The sequence below is a fragment of the Equus asinus genome, chromosome 4, assembly GCF_041296235.1.
Source record: "Equus asinus isolate D_3611 breed Donkey chromosome 4, EquAss-T2T_v2, whole genome shotgun sequence".
NCBI classification, from domain to species: Eukaryota; Metazoa; Chordata; class Mammalia; order Perissodactyla; family Equidae; genus Equus; species Equus asinus.
This window is the reverse complement of record NC_091793.1, coordinates 114,655,293-114,667,670: the sequence shown is the minus strand read 5'-3', so window position 1 is coordinate 114,667,670 and position 12,378 is coordinate 114,655,293.

Genomic DNA, 12,378 nt, shown 5'->3' with positions numbered 1-12,378 from the left:
TTCACACTGAAGAGCAGTTGTCAAATAAATATTTTTCCTTCATCACGTCTTTCCAAAAGCTCAAGACCTCCCAGGGTCGTCTTGCTGTGACTTTTCTTTTCTCTTAGAACTACCAGAAATGACCCAAGACTAACCAAATGCTGTGTCGTTAATTTTTATTGTATACTTTTTGGCCATTGTCTCTGATGAAGCATCTTCAGATTATTTCAACAAATATTTATTGTGAGCCAGCTTTGTGAGAGTCACTGTGCTAGGCACCTGGAACACAAAGTGATATAGAAAGAGTCCCTGGCCTCAGGGGGATTAGATCTGCAGGTCTTTCCGAAGGAACAAGCAAGGCCAAAACGTGATAGCGAGTGACGATGGTTCATGGGGAAAGTTCTTTTGTTTTGTTTTTTTCCACACAAAATAGTAAACTCTGCTTTTCGTGGTACATAAATCACTCCCTAATAGTGAGTTAAGCACAGTTAGTTAATTTAGAGTGCCACTGAATAAATATATTATTGCTGCAGGAAATGGCAAGAAGGGGTTGAAACTGACTCATTTGGGAGGAAAAATGCTCCCTTGAAAAAAAGCTGTTGTCATTTTGAGTTGGAATTTCAGTTTCTCTGATTTGAAAATCTAAGTACAGAAACGCTGCTGAGGAGGGTCGGACCAAAATAAATCTCCCCAAGTCCCAAATCTGCGATTCAGAGTAACTCCACTGACGATGATCAGAATCATTCCTCAAGCTGTGACAGGCTGCCCTTACCCTTCTAGAGTCCATTTATCCAGAAGTCTCTGAGGCCTTTCTTTTCAACATCCACTCACTCTTCTTCATTCTCAGCACCTACATTGAGAGACTAACTTGTGATGTGCTTCTAATACCATGCTCTCCAGAGTTGTGCTTGTGGTTCTATTATAAAAGTGTTCCTAAAAATGATTTAACATATATTTAAACTTATTTATTTAATGCTGGAAGGCAGAAATTCTTTGGGACTTGTTTTTATAAAATACTTGTGTATCCTTTAGACCCAACAGTCCCCAGTTACAATGAATTTGTCTATTCTCCAATATCTATTCTTTCCAACTTCCTTGCAATATTACTCCTGATTTTTGACGGGGCATGTGGCCACCTGGTATAAAGACATTTCCCAGCTTCCCTAGCAGCTAGGTACAGCCATATGACTAAGTCGTATTTAATGGGATATAAGCAAGATATATGTATGTAATACCCTTCTTTGTTGTTGCCTGGAATGCAAATGTGACAGCTGGAGCTTCAGTAGCCTCTTTGGACCATGAGATGGAACACTAAAGACAGTAAAATAGAAAGACAGAGGAAGCCTGAATCCTTGATGACTTTAAGGACTACCTACTTCTAGCCTTTCACATGGAGAGAAATAAAGCTCCATCTTCTTAAAGCTGCTGTTATTTTGGGTCTCTGCTACTTGCTGTTGGATTTTATCTTAACTGATAAATTTTCTTAACTGATATAGATTCCTGGTTCGTTCTCTCTTACATCAACTCAGTCTTAATACTTACACTTTTTTCTCTACCTTGAAAAAATTGCTCCTTCTGCTGGAGATCCCCTAAGGAAAGTTACGCTTTTCACAGTTTCGGTTAATTCATCCTAGTTATAAAAAGGATTTGAACAGCATAACAACTACAAATATTGAAGTAATAGCTGAAAATATCAGTTGTTGGCTTCCCGCCAATGCATATTCTAATACTGCTAAAGCATGCCATTCTATGTTCTAATTCTGTATTTCTGTACTCTAATCTTTTCTAAAGCATTCGTCCCTAGGCACTCCCTCTTAGTTTAGTTTCTGATCCTATCCATCCCATCAGCTTCCACAATTCAACACTTAATTAGCTAAAAGCATTTTTAAAGGAACGGGGCATCTGGATTCCACCTCAAGCCTGGAACAAGTCTGATAGAAGCATCATTTCCTTTCCTAAGTGGAGCTTGGGAGAGCATTTCCTATGGTAGCTGGAATGGGAAACTCAGGAAATGCCAAAGTTGTAAGCCAGAAGACCCCTGGTGTGCTTCCGCTCCAAAGGACAAGAAGAGAACTAGACGGATAAATGAACTATATGGAGAAGCGAGGTACAGAGTCACCAGGGGAGCGAGTCTCAGCGGGACGGTCTAGAAGTGCGGTTCAGCATCTCGTCCAGTAGCAGAGGGTCCCTTTACTTAGTTTCCTGCAGACTCAAGTGAAAGAAGATGTTCTAATGGCCTTAACATTAAAAAATAAAGCCTAAGTTCATGAGCAAATCATGAGATGGATAGGCTGTCCAGTTAAGGCAACAATCTTAGGGAAAACTCATCACGGTGGTTAAGACAAATGAGTGCATAAATAGACTACATAAAAATAAAACACTTGAAGAAATGTATTAATGTAATTAAAATTCCATAATTGGTTTAACTCTTTAATGTGAATATTTGGAGATCTAGATGAAAGGGGTGGTACTAATACCAAACAATAGCGACCAACGTGAGGGCTACTCTCCTTTTAAAACTACTCTATCTCCTTGCAAAGAACAATTTCCATCGTGCAAATCCTGATGCATTTAACAAAACTCATTTTAACTAAAAGTAAAAAGGTTGGAAATTAAATTAATAATTGAAACAAACCATTCCCAAATAATCTTAGAATATGTTGGTTTGAATAACTGGATGCTTCAGTTCCTAAAAGAGCAATAGTCAACTATAGCAGCCGGTGGTGGTACATATCCAGAATTTAGCAAGAAAACTAAAGTAACAGATTGTAACTGAACTCCAGTGAGCCTCAGACAGAGTCTTTCCCTTCCCATTCCCTTCCAGGAGGTGATCTGGAGAACGATTTCTTACCCATGAGACGTGAAACTGGTTTAGCCACAGAGCTCAATGCTCTTTCTTCTATTTCTTTTCCTTACTGGGAAATGGCCTTTGCAGTGAGCTAGAGAGGCTCATCCGTGAGGGGAGTACCTGTGCCTCCAGGAAAAAGGACTAGAAAGGGGAGCTGGCCCAATCTATCGAACATCTGGAGCTATCTAGATTGATTTAAGGGCTGTCCCACAGTGTACAGAGAGAGCTCAGGAAGCCTCAGTTTCTAATCTGATTTCCTTCTTTGCCTCGAGGCCAAATCTGCTGCCTTTGACACCACAGCAGGCAGAGTAACAAACTCTGAACTATTAGCAGGAAATGTATACAACAAAATATTTACTGAATGTCACCTATATGCTTCGTACTCAATAGAGATAAAAACCATAGTTGTGAATTCTGCCCTCTGCTTACAAAAAAGTTGGCAAAATAAAGAACAAACGTGTAATTATCTTCTCGTATATCTCTATCCTCCGCTGGACTGTAAGTTCCATGACAGGAGGGACTGTATTCATCGTATTCACAGCCGCCCATTGTAGCGCAGGCCCTGGGTACTCATGCTTGATTAAGTGCACGAACATACACCACTGAAGGAATGACAACAGGCAACCTCTACATAGTCACATACCAAAGTGAGAGGTAGAGAATTAAAGCTGGAAGCATTCAGAAATGTGAAGCCAGCTGAGTGGACAGTCAATTGATTTGGAGGTAAGGTTGGAGATGGACGTAACAAGGTTGCAGAATAAAAGAAGCTGCCCCAGCTAGCTAGAGTCTGGCAGCTTTGGGGCCCTGACTGTGTCCTATCAAATGTATAAGGCATTCCCAAGAGAGGACACAAAGCAGCAATTGCCCCAATCCCAATGTCAAAGCTGTCTTCCCTGTATGAGATGATGGTGGTATCACGGTAGGGGTTTCCAGGACAATCTCTTCTCTAGAGTCTAGAGACCTTCAAACAAATGAAACTTTGTAATGAGATTTTCTTTGGTCACTAGACTGTTCCTTAAAGTAACCAAAGCCAGAAAGTCTAAGATACAAAGTTTAATTATAATACCGTAATTTAGGCGCCAATGATGGGGCTGAAATGTCAGGATTTGGTTGCCTTTTTAGCTCTATGACTTTTAAGAATCAGTAGATGCCTGGGCAGCCCAGCCCTGGATTGCCTGGCCATGCTTGACAAGAGTCCAGACTACATCCAGAGTAAGAACCTAATGGTCATCTTTCTAGGACAGCCCAGGGAAGCAGGACATCATGCAGTTCAGGCCTCTCTTCTTGACCTGGTGAGACCCCACTAATGGAAATGTCATCTCACCTTTGACTGGAAGAGGAAGAACCCAGTTTCTTGAAGACTCATGGCTGTTGGGACATCTCCACTCACCTTCCTTTGCCATCAGCACATGCCAAACCAATCTGGAGTGGTGAGAAACCAGATCCCTCTTTGGCCTCTTTCACCTCCTCTTTCTTCCCCAAAGGTTCTAGTCAGTGGCAATAAAGTTCATGTATGAGTCAGAGTCCCTGCAGAAAACAGATGATGTTCTCAAAATGGGATAATTTGAGGAGAGTTTGGTAAAGGGACCATTTAGAAAGGTGTGAGCAGTGCATTGGGAATCAACAAGGCAGAGTCCAGTGGTGCCCTGGGCTGTTACCACCCTGTAAAAACAATGGTACAGAGAAATTACTGAACCTGAAGATTAAGAGGTTGTGCACGGAGGGACGCCAGACAGGAGTGAGGACACAGCCAGCCTGATGAAACCCCTCAGGGAGGAAGCCATAAATACTCTCGTCCCTCCAATCTCCTTGGCCTATACCCACAGGAAGCTGGGGGACAAGCGAGCCCTGTGATGTAGTCTCTACAGGTCAATTCTGATGCAGAGAGCAAGATGGAGAAGGGCAGGAGTGGATCTCAGGGGGCAAATGGAAGCTTTCTGGCACAGCTGTGCTTTATCCATTCCCGGAGAGCGTGTATCTGTGTAAAGACTCACTCATTTCAAATAAAAAGGGTCTCCTTCTAGAATTAGTCTTTAGGAAGGCTAATACAGTGAGCCACAAGCAAATAAAATCATGGAATCAGGAAGCTAAATTCTAATCCCACTTCTGCCAGTGATTGGCTGTGTGATGCTGGGAAAAATATGTTTTCTGTATTTAGGCTTTCTTGTTTGTCTGCTCTTCACTATCTCACGAGAGTATTGAGAAGATATTTACAACACTTCATTGTATGTTGACCACCTCTTTTTCCACGACTGCTTTCCTTAATAGCTTAATAACCAGGAGCTTCCCTGGTTCTCCTTCTACTCATTGCTTCAAAATGTCTCTCTCACTCTCTCTTGTGGTTTTGTATTCTTTCACAGTGCTCTTCATCTGAGATTGAAATCTGCCTTGTGGCGGTGTACTGTGAGTACTGTTGTGGTTTAATTCTGTGTTGATTGTATCTACTGTTAAGCTCTATAAGAAGCCGAGGCTTCAGGATTATGGTGAATCACCCCAAAGTCATCTGTTACAATCCTGAAACCATCACAACTTGTTCAAAACAGAAATATTGTTAAAAATCCCCTTACAGTGCAGTATATGGCAGAAATAGTAAAACGTCAGAAGCCACAAACAACCTATTCTATGGGATTGTGAATATGATGGTAACAACGATGATGATCAGTATTAGGTGTTTGCATATTACTAAATAAATAAAGGGTGCAACTATGTACCAGGCGCCACTCTAAGTACGTTACACATATAATTTGACACTAGTTATTATTAGGTATTATTAGGTGCCATTATTACTCTCACTTTGTAGAAGAAGAACATAAGATTTAGAGAAGTTAGAGAACTTTTCCAAGGTTGTAAAATATCACTCAAATCCAGGGTTGTCTGACTCTCTAGTCCATGCTCTTCGACACTACAATACTACCGAATTTCACAGAGGGCACATCACTCAAACTCTCTAACCCAGTAACCACACTTAGGAGAGTTTTTCGTAATCCGAAAGAAAGGCAGTACTGTTCTGGAGATGGATAATGGTGCTGGTTGCCCAACAATGCAAATGCACTTAATACCACTGAACTGCAGACTTAAAAATTGTTAAAATGGTAAATTTTATGCAATGTGTTTTCTACCATAATAAAAACTTTTTAAAGAATTTAACAAGAAAGAAGAAAGCAATATTCCAAACTAAAAAAGTGAGGGGCCAGCCCAGTGGCTCAGTGGTTAAGTTCACGTGTTCTGCTTCTGTGGCCAGGGTTCCCTGATTCGGATCCTACGAGCGTACCTATGCACTGCTTGGCAAGCCACGCTGTGGCAGGCGTCCCACATGTAAAATAGAGGAAGACGGGCACGGATGTGAGCTCAGGGCCAGTCTTCCTCAGCACAACGAGGAGGATTGACAGCAGATGTTAGCTCAGCACTAATCTTCTTCAAAGAAATAAAACTAAAAACAAAAAATAAAAAAGTGATTTTTATAATATTTGCTTTAAATGCTTTTGTGACAAAATTAATGGGAAAATTAAATATAAATAAACATTACCTACTTTCTTTCCAGGTGTAAAATTGTATATTCAAATTGACTGAAAGAGTTTAAACTATCTTCTTATTGGGAATGTGGAATTTTTCTTAAGTTTGATATTGTCATATGTTTGGGCATGGCAATTTTCAACCAAAAATCAATAGCCATCTAAATTAATATTTAATAAAGAGAAAAACAAAGAGAGCTTTGGATATGAAGTGGCTCAGAAATGCTGCCATCCACCGACCACTGAGGAATATCTGAGGCGTGACTGCAGCAAATTGAGAACCGAACCAAGGAAGAGAATGTTCTTTTTTTCTCTCACACTAAAATTTTTCCTGTGCCATTCTCTTCTGTGGAAAAACTTAAGTATGAGAGAAAAAAAGAAGACAGCACCACATACACAAGATGAGGGTTGCTACATTTTCTTTAATTGCAAATTAAATAAGAAGTAACCAAAATGCCCAAAGAGAATGAGAAAATTAGCCAAATTTTAGTAATTCTACTTGAGAGAATATTATGCAGCCATTAAAAATTATAAGTACAAGGATTTTTATAGCAACATGGAAATACTTATGACAATGTTAAATGAAAAAATAAGATGCAAAATTTTATTCACATTATGCTTATCAGCAATAAAAGGAAATGTATGCACGTGTATGTAGACTAAAATATACGATTGTGTGGTAGAATTATGGGTGATTTTCCCCCTTCTATTTTCTAAACTTTCTGTAATGCCATTTCGTTGTTGTGTTAGTTATCAACTGTTGTGAAACAAATTACCCCAAAATTTAGAAGCTTAAGACAAGTATTTATTTTCCCACAGTTTTTATGGGTCAAGAATCCAGGCACAGCTTTGCCAGATGCCTCAGCTTCAAGGATGACAGTCAGCTCAAGGTTTGACTAAGGGAAGATCCACGTCCAAGAGCACTCAAGTGGTTGTTGACAGGATTCAGTTCCTCTGAGGTTGTTGCATTGAGGGCCGGGATTCCAACTCCTTGGCTGTCGCCCAGAAGCCTATCTCTACTCCTTGTCACGTGGCCTCTGCACAGGGCAGCTCAAAACACTGCAGCTGATTTAATCAAAGCAAACACATGAGGGCAAGTGCGAAGGGAACGAGTCTTTTGTAGCATAACCTCGGAAGCAACATCTCATCACTTTTGCCATATTCTGTTGGTTGGAAGCAAGTCACTAGTCCAGCCCACACTTGAGGAATCAGGGATCATTGGGGCCATCTTAAAGGCTGCCTACCACAATTGTCAGTAAAATAAAAGACTTAGGAAATAAGGGCTTTTCTTTTCTTTTTATCATCCCAGGGTCTAAAATAAACGGAGACCCATTATTCTTGAGGAACAGGGATCCAGCAACTTCTCTTAGCACAAGAATCAGCAGGAATGAATCGCACTTCTAAGTATAGTGAAAAGTTTATGCTTTTAGGCTTGTAGGCAGGCCCCTTGGGGACATCTGTGAAAGGGCTGGAGCTGAGGTGAGGACTGGGGATTGGAGGGGTACCTAAACAATCTACTACTCGTCCCTAAGAATAGAAGGATTTCTTCCCCTTATCCTTAAATCCTAAAGGATGTCTTTATGCTTTGTCCTTGACTGACATGTCTTTGAATCTTTTGATTTGAGAAGGATCCTTTATGTTATATTTTTTAAAGGTCAGAGGAAAAATGAGTAGGTAATAAGGAAAAATGAAGCCCAATCTGGCGTTCGTAACAGCTGCATAAGATTCCACTATAAAAGCTGCACGCCGTTCACAGAATGGTAATTTATACCTTTCCATTTGGGAGGCACTGGGTATCCCTGAGAATCCAAAGACAGAAGCAGGGGCGAAATGAGCAATGGGAGGAAGAAGGGAGTTTAAAGATGACCCTCTACCCCCAAACAATTAGAAAGAGAAAGAAAAAGATTCATTGATTATGGAGTGATAGTAAACATCTAATTATGCCCCAGCTGCCAATAAAAACCACTCTCTGCAAAACTGCCCACCTTGGATTGCCAGTTCTGTACTTAGAGTCTTAACACCTAGAAAAGGGCCTTGCAATGTCATGTTTGAGGAAAGAGGGTCTTATCTAGCTCCCTTCAGCCCAGTTCAGATTAGAATGACACATATTTAAACTGTTCCCAAGGACATCTGTAAGGAAGTGATTGTTGGGGCCGGCCCAGTGGTGCAGCAGTTAAGTACGCATGTTCCACTTCGGTGGCCTGGGGTTCACCGGTTCAGATCCCATGCTGTGGCAGGTGTCCCACATATAAAGTAGAGGAAGAAGGGCATGGATGTTAGCTCAGGGCCAGCCTTCCTCAGCAAAAAGAGGAGGATTGGCGGCAGATGTTAGCTCAGGGCTAATCTTCCTCAAAAAAAAAAAAAAGAAAGAAAGTGATTGTTTACTCCAGTTTACTGTTTGAAACATGAGGTGAACCCCCAGAGGCCTCAGAACTCTATTTTAGATGCTTCTGTGACTGTCACAGGTCTGGGAAGTCTCCCCTAGCTCGACAAGGCTCACTTGGAATTTGTGATTCACAAACAGTTGCTCTCCACCCTCAACCCAAATGCCAAATCTCTCCAGCTGAGAAGGGTTTTTATTTTACTTGCCTGAACAAAGAGAAATTTTTTTGCCTTTTTTGTTGTTTGTTTGTTTTGGAGGGAGATTTTATTCAGCCTGTGGTAGGCAAAGATGTCCTAATGCCCACAACTTGTGAATGTGTCATGTTACGCAGCAAAGGAGAATTCCGGCTGCAGAAAGAATTAAGGCTGCTAATCAACTGACCTCAAAATAAAGAGATTATCCCGGATCATCCAGTAATCACAAGGATCCCTAAAAGGGGAAGCCGGAGGCAGAAGAAGAATCAGTGTCAAAATGATGTAATGTGAAAAAGACTCACCGGCTACTGCTGGCTTTGAAGATCAGAGCCAAGGAATACAGTGCCTCCAGAAGCCGGCAAGGCCAGGAACCGGGTTCTCCCCTAAGGCCTCTAGAAAGGAATGTAGCCCTGACAATGCTTTGATTTTAGGCCTGCGAGACCCGCATCGTACTCCTGACCTCTAGAACTGTAAGATAATAAATTTGGGTTGTTTTAAACCACTATGCTTGTGATAATTTGCTAGGCCAGTTATAGAAAACTAACACAAGCCTCAAGTCAAACAAATTGCTAAAGTATGGTTTAATTCAGTCTGCCTTAGATTGAATGCTTTTTTTCCTCGGAGCGGTTGCACAGAAATGTGGGGATTCTTTTGCGCGGGCTTATAGAACTCCTGTGAAAGCAGTCTAACTCTTTGCTCGTGCAATCATCAGAAGCGGTCACAGAGACAGCAGTCTTAAATTTCTCATTGACTTTTCATACTGAGTTGTGGTAGTAACTTTCATCCACTGCAGAAATTGATTTCAGTTAGTGAAGAAATCGGAAAATATAGGCTTGTTTATTCCAATCAAAATAAATGGAAAAATAAAGACATTTAACTTCTACTGATACTCTGAGAGCGTAAAGCCTGTTCTCAGCTTTAAGTCAAAGAATTCAGAGACATTTTGGTCAAGGCCAAAAAAGAAAAAGAAAACAGTCCTTTAATGTCCATGTAAATCAGAGGCAACTAGCTTTTTAAAGCTTGTCCTTCATGGGGTAAATTAGATGAAATCTCATTAATCTATTCTAGAAAGGTAAAGAGCAAAGTCCCTCCTCCAGGGATGGGATCACGTGATTCCAAGCATTGTAGCCATTTTAAAGCTAAGCCTGTGGTGTGGTGAACTGGTACGTGTAAAGAGATGGATCCTTCTTACTTGCAAATTCCATGGGGTTTTCTTTCCTTTTCCACCCCCCTTCAAGAATCTGTGAAAGGAGATTGACAGATGAAGGTGGATGTTAAGAGGTAGATTCTTCTGAAGATGCACTTGCTGAGCTTCCATTAACACTTCGGGGAATTACGTGCAACTATCATTGGGAGAATATACCCCTAATACCCTATTTTTAATTTTTTTTCAATTAACAATTATGTTTAGTCAATCCCCAGCAAGATTTGTTGGTGAGATTGCTGGCTTCCTAATGCAAGTTTCTTTTCAGTTAGCAGAGCTAATGCTGATGATCTATTTTCACTTCATACACCGTTAGATATATCCAGTGTCTACCTAAATGCATTTGTGAATTAAATCTTGTCTGGGAAGGCTTGCTCATTCAACCTAGGGATTAGAAATCATATTGACCCAAGGAGCAAGACCTGCTATATTTAGTCTGGGATCAGTGCCAAACATGCACAGCCAGACCAAGGGATTAAGGGGCCCTGACATCATTTTTCATCCAGCATCTTATAAAACATCAAGGTTAGCAATTATGCTACATGATTCAAAAGATACAATTCCCAGGTTTCAAATTATTTTAAATTTTGGGGGAGAGCCTCATTTTTAGATCAATGATATTCAGTGCTTGAAGGGAAAGGGAGGGTCTACAAGGGGAAAGAATTAGCCTTTAGCAAGGACGAAATGATATTTTTATTCCCATTCTGCAATGAGGAAACCAAGCCGCAGAGACGCTAATTAAGTAGATTACTAAAGGGTGCAATCGAATTGGTAGCAGGATAGGTATAGCTTGTACCTGACTTCAGATCCCATGCTTTTGTTACTATTTGTCCTATCTTTGTGTGAGAGAAAAGGGCTTTGTATGTTTCATTTCAGTTGGAGAAGTGAGACCATTACAATAATGGAATGAGTTCAGAATCTCCCAAGAAAAGCTGAATAATAGCTTCTGACTCAAGCTTCTATTCCTTTTTTAGACAATCATTTTCCTCCTCTTCTGCCTTTCCCTCCTAATAAAAGCAAGAATGAAATTAAACATTAAAAGTCTTGGAGGAAAAAAATCTCCAGGAGGGCACAGATTGTCATTTATCTTTGTATCTCCAGGGCCTTGTACATTACCTGGTCCAGAGGAGGTGCTTGTCACTGGCTTGTCATAGGAAAGAAAGAATGAATTAATAAACCAATGAAGAGTGTTCTATTTATAATGCTTATTGGAACTGCTGTTTCACTTTCAAATGCAAGAAAGTACTTTGTTATTATTTTAAGCCAGCTGTTTTGACTATGTTAAATATTCCAAATTTCTGAAGTGTGTTACTAAAGACTGATTCTGGACACAGATCTATTTTTCTTTGTCACTATACACAGACACACATATCCATAAATATTTAGTACTATATTATTATTGTGCTTCCAAAAATGATTTGAAACAGTTTATATTCAGAGGTGTAGGCACTCTGAGCTCCAAAATAACATTCTCAGAGAGGGCCTTTTAAAATTTCATCAATTAAAAATAAGATCTCTAAAAATGCAAGCATTCATAGGTCTCTCTAAAATGTAGGCATCTTTTGGGAAGGATTTAAAATTATTCAACTGTAATGTAAAATAGTTTCAAAAACTTGGGTATATGTGGATGATGTTGCCATTAACAAGGAACTAAGAAAAAAAAGTGATTCATATTTAAAATCTCCTATATTTGAAGTGGTGGTTATAGCTGTATCTACACAACCCCAGACAGCAGTCAAAACTTTCCCAAAGTAACATGCAATGATGCTCTGAGACTTCTCCTCAAAATGTACACCTAACATTTCCCACATTTGACCTTTCTTTAGAAGAAAGTATGGCATCTTTAATTGTCTTTCTAGCAAAAAGCAAACAAATTTTAGAACTTTTCTTGTATCGCATTCCATGAAATGCCTTGTTCTCAAGTGAAAAAAATCCTAAGGAATTGTAATTAAATATAAGTTTTGCTTCAGTGAAAAGACCATTTCCAGAACTTTATTTCTATCAAAAGTGGAGCATTTTCTATGGAAGACTTTAGTTCATATCCTTGAGAATAGAGATTCTTTTTTCATAATACCACCTTTGGAGGATGTATTGGTTTAATGAAAATGTCAATACACATAGGTCATACATGAGGTGTGTTTGGATTGATTATGTGTTCTAATAGCCTGAAATCTAAATGAAGAGGTTTTTTAATAAGAAGGTAATAGGACTATAGAGACATCGTATGGCACAAAAATACATGGGGAGGTGTGTTGTAA